At 44.7% G+C, this 6,513-nt stretch overlaps 1 non-coding gene across 1 annotated transcript; it reads left to right on the top strand.

Annotated features, from left to right (window-relative positions):
• The first annotated feature begins 667 nt into the window (after positions 1-667).
• On the top strand, positions 668-742 carry Trnas-cga. The gene has a single exon. It is a non-coding gene; the product is annotated as a tRNA-Ser (tRNA).
• The last annotated feature ends 5,771 nt before the right edge of the window (positions 743-6,513 follow it).

The following is a 6,513-nucleotide window of genomic DNA, read 5'->3' as shown; positions in this document are numbered from 1 at the left end:
CCGGAGTGAACGAAACATTCTTTCCAGAATGAGATTTTCACTCTGCAGCGGAATGTGCGCTGATATGAAACTTCCTGGCGGATTAAAACTGTGTGCCCGACCGAGACTCGAACTCGGGACCTTTGCCTTCCGCGGGCAAGTGCTCTACCACACAGTTTTAATCCGCCAGGAAGTTTCATATCAGCGCACACTCCGCTGCAGAGTGAAAATCTCATTCTGGAAACATCCCCCAGGCTGTGGCTAAGCCATGTCTCCGCAATATCCTTTCTTTCAGGAGTGCTAGTTCTGCAAGGTTCGCAGCAGAGCATCTGTAAGGTCTGGAAGGTAGGAGACGAGGTACTGGCAGAAGTACAGCTGTGTGTACCGGCCGTGAGTTGTGCATCGGTAGCTCAGATGGTAGAGCACTTGCCCGTGAAGGCAAAGGTCCCGAGTTCTAGTCTCGGTCGGGCACACAGTTTTAATCTGTCAGGAAGTTTCATATCAGCGCACACTCCGCTGCAGAGTGAAAATCTCATTCTGGAAACATCCCCCAGGCTGTGGCTAAGCCATGTCTCCGCAATATCCTTTCTTCCAGGAGTGCTAGTTCGCAGCAGAGCTTCTGTAAGGTTTGGAAGGTAGGAGACGAGGTACTGGCAGAAATAAAGCTGTGAGTACCGGCCGTGAGTCGTGCTTCGGTAGCTCAGTTGGTAGAGCACTTGCCCGCGAAAGGCAAAGGTCCCGAGTTCGATTCTCGGTCGGGCACACAGTTTTAATCCGCCAGGAAGTTTCGAAACATTCTTTGCATGCCTCAGCACGGCACGCCGCCGATACGCTTCATTACAGAAATGGTAGAGCGTTCTCTAGAATATTTTTCAAATGATTTTAAAGAGATGATTCGGTAAAAACATTTGATATTGCCGCAATTTGTAGCTCTGGTCGTCAGCCTCAAGATAAACTGGCTATCAATTACTTTGTCATAATTATTGCCCTGTTTCAAAATAAAGGAACACATTGCATGAAATTTGAACAGACTGCAACGAAAAATACGAGTAGAGATATATTTTTCAGTTTCAACGTTTTGTTGGCACAGGAGCAATAACGTTATTAGTACCTTTTTATGAGGCGTTTATTAACGATCTGTCACAGTTGCCCTACGTATGTTTCGCGACCAGTTTCGAACCAGCTGGTTCATTCTCAACCTTGGTCTGCTAAGGCTGCACTGAAAGTGCCTGATCTATATAAAATGAAATGAAATAAAAACATTTTATGGCATTTATGGCCGGGAGTCTCCATCTTGGGAAGTTAGGGCGCCCTGATGCACGTCTTTTCAGTTGACTCCACACTGGGAGGCTTGCTTATTGATGAGATTGAAGTGATGATGGCGACAACACCACACCTTGTCCTTGAGCGGGTAAAATATCAGATCTGGAAGGGAATCGAACCCTGGCCAGCTGCATGGCAGTCTGAATTCTGACTTGTTTTGAAGCGCATGTTGATGGTGTTAGTGAACTGCGAACTCGTTATAAAGCATGTCTTGCTACTTTGATACTTGTTACTACAATCGGGCGCTTTCACTACAGCCTCGTTAGGCCAGGCTTGAGACTGAACCAGCTAGTTCGAAACTAATCGCCAAACATATGTACTGCAACTGTAACAGATTGTTGATAAAAGCGTCATAAAAGAAATAGTAATCGTCAGGAGGTTATATTTGGCGCATGTTAGGCCAAACATTATTGCATATGAAATACAATTGACCTATGAAACTTATCTTTAAACTTCAGAGGAGAGCTACATCTATATCCATACTTGAGCAAATGGATTGTATGTAGCATGCTCACTTCCACTTGTGCAGCAAAACATAAAGTTATAGTGAAATATTCGTGATTTCCTTCATGTCTCATAAAAGATTCGAGTTACTGAAATGATAGCATGGAAACAAAAGAGTAATTTTCCATTTGGTTAACAGGCATAGTTTTCTTATTTAGAGCAATGTAAGAGTTACTACAGACTTTTTCAATGGAATAATGGAATTTTGTAAGACTTTTCGATAGCTGGTGCAATAAGAATTCCTGCAGCTTAGACACAACGAGAATGAAGAACTTACGCGTTTGGTTTTGTACTATGAATGTGCTTTCTGTAAGCTATTCACTTGCCCTGCCCTTAGTTCACAGTTACGTAAACTATTATTACAGGATTCTATTGAAATTATAACTGCGTCAGCAACTTAGCTAGGCGATACAGTGTCAACTCCTCCGTGTTATAGGAAAAATGCCAATTTTAACAGGGAAAAAAGGGAAATATGGCTGTTACTCAAGACTCAATACCAATGACGCTGTTTTGCAGAATAATAATATAAGAAGTGTGAGGAAAATAAATCGTTACTTCCGTTGAAATTTCGACAGACTGCTGTAGCCCAGCATATTTTTAATAATGCACAATGGAGATCCAAACTTGCCAAAGCATTATATGCCCAAACCTCATTGATCAGAAAAAACATGAAACTTAGGGCACCATGTCTTTGTTCCTATCCTCATTTACAGTCAACTCCTGAACTGTATCACCTCAAACATCTTTTGGAATGTTAAAGATGGAGTGCAAAACGTAAGGACGAAAGTATCTCTAGCATGATACATAGTTCCCAAGTGACATAGCTCAATGAAATTTGGACCCCTACTATACAGTACAGGAGGTATTTGAAAGAAATGACCCTTATATTCAAAGAAAAATGACCCTCATATTCAGACAAAATAACTACAGTATAGTCACCGCAATTTCCAATGATCCCCTGTACATTGGAAAAGGCGGGACATTGTTTTGAATAGAAAGAGTGATCAACGTGGCCAGCTGAACATGCTCTCCAACCTGCTGCCATTCTGGCCGCAATGTTGGCAAGGAAACCTTGTGAATATCCATTCCTCCGCCAGCACCACTGATAATTGCCGGACGGCAGTCCACGCACGTGGAGGCTCGACAGCATGTCTCCCCAAGAGGTACCAAACGCTCGATGGACTTTAAAGCGGGAAAATGGGCAGGCCAATCCATTCGCCGAACATCCTCACGCTGCAGGAGCACCTTCAACTGCCCTGTTAGATGTATTTGTGGATTTTTATCCAGAAAAGTTATGATAGGACCAAACGCACACATGGAGAAGGAGTACATTGTCCAGTATCAATGATCGTTGAAAGTACCTTACTGGAAGATCTGGAAATCAGTACATCCATGCAACATTGTGCTTCCACACACCATAATACCCATTTCACCATAACTATTATGTTCGACAACCTTACTGCGTTCGTTCGATGTTCCTAACTCTGGCCACAAAGTTTCAGTCTCAGCGTGAAGGGTTACTTTATACCTTGGTTCAGAGGTCTTAAGTAATCGCAGATCCTGAAGGTTTGTCAGCTAAGTTAGCCCATCTCGAAATCACCTTTGGTCAGAACGGTTACAGTGCAAAGACACGGTCAGATACGAAACAAGTGATGGTCTTAACAAGTTGGCACCAAACTCTACTGCCTTTTCGCCTTACATAAGAAGCATTTCCAAAGGACCGGTCGCATTCTGCGGAAACGTAAGCTAAAAATTGTTTTTCTACCACAATCCACGATTAACACCCTTTTAGGATCCGTAAAGTATGTAACTGATTTGCGGAAGGCGGATGTCTATCGTATTCCTTGCGGTTGCGGAACGTCATATATTGATCAGACAGTTAGGATTGTGGCGGGCCAGTGAATTAAGCAGAAGCTTCTCACAAGCTTCCAACAGCCGTGCAAATCTGCTATTGCAGGTCATTGTCTATGCACTGATCATTCTGGGGAGTACGATAACATGAAGACTCTGGCATGCACTTGCACCTATTAGGATAGTGTTATTCCGCACATAGGTGAAATGCAATCAGCAAGTGACCGTAAATGTTGTGAGCAGAGGGAACTCCGGTCGTCTTATCACACCTATGGGTTCTTTGAGAGATCAGGGAGAAGGTTCTTTTTTAGCTACTCACATGACATATCAGCCCACTTTATTACATGAATGAATTAACAAATTTACTTGAGACTGTTCTGTACCACAGGGAAGCGTAGAATATTTACAACCGCCATTGATTATCAAAGCATCACTTAATGCGTACAATCACAGACTGTTCTCTTGAAGTACAGTGCTCAGCTTCAACTAAAGTACATGTTCATCTAAAACCTCATGGTCACTGTTCCTTTACGATGTTGTTGACTACTGAAGCTGAATTCACAAGCTGGCGCAGAGCTCTTCCAACAAGCTCGGCTGTTATTGACCTCTGTTTGAGGACGCTGCAGCACTGGAGCAGACACGCCGTCTGAAGGAACAGCTCCCATACGTCGTTGCAGATTGGAGTGAGCCATCGCTAATGTCTGTAGCGTGCCTACTTTAGGGTAGTACCGCGATCTCCGTACAATACAACATTCCTCCAACCCCTCTCTCTCCAAACCCGCGCACTATCGTAGTTTAGGGCAGACACACGTGACCAAGGAATGCGGATGAAAATGAGGAGGCAGGAGCCCCTACCTCTACCCTGGAATCCACTGCAAGGACGACCGGGAGCATCGGCCGAAATTCAATCGAAGGGTGCACACCCACAACCGGGGGCTCAGACGCTGAACGGCAAGGGGAATTTCTGGAGCGGCGTGACGACTTTCTGCGGGTTTCTCCCCCACGGACATCGGTTCGGGCAGCTGGTGGGTGCTCGAGCCGGTGAATCAGCGGCGGCGGAGTGTCCTCCACGGACACGTCAGAGGAAGGTAATGGCTTGACGGGTGGCGAGACGCAGATAAGGATCCCAGTGCCATGCTGGGTCTTTGTACAAACATTCTGCGCCAGGATCACTGACTACAGGCTCCCATATTTGTTTCTTTCCAAAGACATTGAAAGAGACTTCATCCTGTGGTTGAAACTTTGTCTGATCTGGCGGAATGACTTGATTCTGTGGCGGCCGCAGGAGATGTAAAAGGATACGGCGACTGTACTGTCTAACATTTCTGATGGCGACTTCCCAGCATGTGGTTCCTCGTCCAGTGAGGGGTAGGAATGGAGTTTGTCTATAAGACTTCAAACATTTCGAACGGAATGTTCAGCTTCACCGTTTCACTATGGGTGAAAATCTGCGGTGGTCACATGGTGTATGCCATTGTGCCACAAATTTATTGAAAATCAGCTGACGTCAACTGTGGACGATTGTCCAAGTTAGTCACGTCAGGAAGATATTCAACAGAAAAAACTGAAGACAAAACCGATACCATACTTGCAGTAGTGGAGGATGTCATGGGGACAACAAAAGGAAACCATAACAACCATCTCGTGTTGCAGAATGGGGCCACGAAACTAATATGAATGCGCTGCCATGGTCCAGACTGACGTGGCCACTAAAAATGCACAATCTAGCAACAATCTAAGCGTAAAAACCCTGCCAGGTGCAATGTCGAGGGCGAGTTGCTTTGCGCGAAATATTCCTCCAATGACCTTGGTGAACTGAAGACGGAATTTCCCGCTGTAGGGATTGAGGAATCAGAACTCTCGCATCGATGTTCTCTGATGTCATAGCAGAACACCTCATCACGGGCGAAGCACGTAGCGATGAGAAAAATAGCGTCGTGCTTCTAGTACGGAATTTCATTCAAACTGCATGGTTACCCATGACGCACATATTATAAAACACTCTGAAGAGCTGCGTCAGAAGCAGTTGTTGCGGCAAGATGGCAAAGTCGAAATGAAAATATTGAAGACATTCAGTATCCAGAGAGTCGACTTGATAACATAGTTCCTCAGATGAATCAGACAGTGTCTCATTACTGAGCGGTAACTGAGACCACATGTCAACATTCGTATGTTGGGCAATGGCTGTGCAACAACTCATACAGATAATTAGACAATATCAGAGCCCAACATTGCAATTCCCCCGCTGTCTGGTGTGGGCAGGCCTGCCATGATCGAACAAGGCCGTCAGAGGCTAATGACCTGACATCAAATAGGACTTCCGACAGTACAAATACTGGTGGATTGTCGTAACACCATAGTTAATGGAGAGTGCCTCCTTTTTCCAGCTCACTGTAATTAGACTCCTCTTTGAAATCAGTTTTCGAGGCAAAAACAATAGGTCTGGCAGAAGAACTAATCTTACCATCATGGCAATTCCTGAGCAGCTTGTTCACGTATGGCATGGGGAACAGATTGTGCGCGAAAAATTCGGGACTTTGCGTTTTCCCTCACAGTTGTGTGCACTTCAGAGCCTTGTGCTCTTCCTAGACCTGGTTCATAAACTTTCTTGTACTTACCACGCAAGTCAGACAGTTAATATGAGGCACAGAAACACTGACTTGTAACACATTGTTCTCAATCCATAAGCTGAACACATCAAGTAAATCTAATCCAGAAATGATTGCACTGTTTTTAGAACTAAGTGCGTGAAAGGAAACACACTTCGTCACTGCCTGGAAAGTTGTAGGCAAACTACACTCGCCAAGGATTGGAATTTATTTTACATGGCAGGCAGGTGAAATAGAAGTAGCGTGT

This window comes from Schistocerca piceifrons, chromosome 6 (assembly GCF_021461385.2).
Source record: "Schistocerca piceifrons isolate TAMUIC-IGC-003096 chromosome 6, iqSchPice1.1, whole genome shotgun sequence".
NCBI lineage: Eukaryota > Metazoa > Arthropoda > Insecta > Orthoptera > Acrididae > Schistocerca > Schistocerca piceifrons.
Note: the sequence above shows the minus strand (reverse complement) of the source record. Positions and strands in the feature narration are given on the sequence as shown.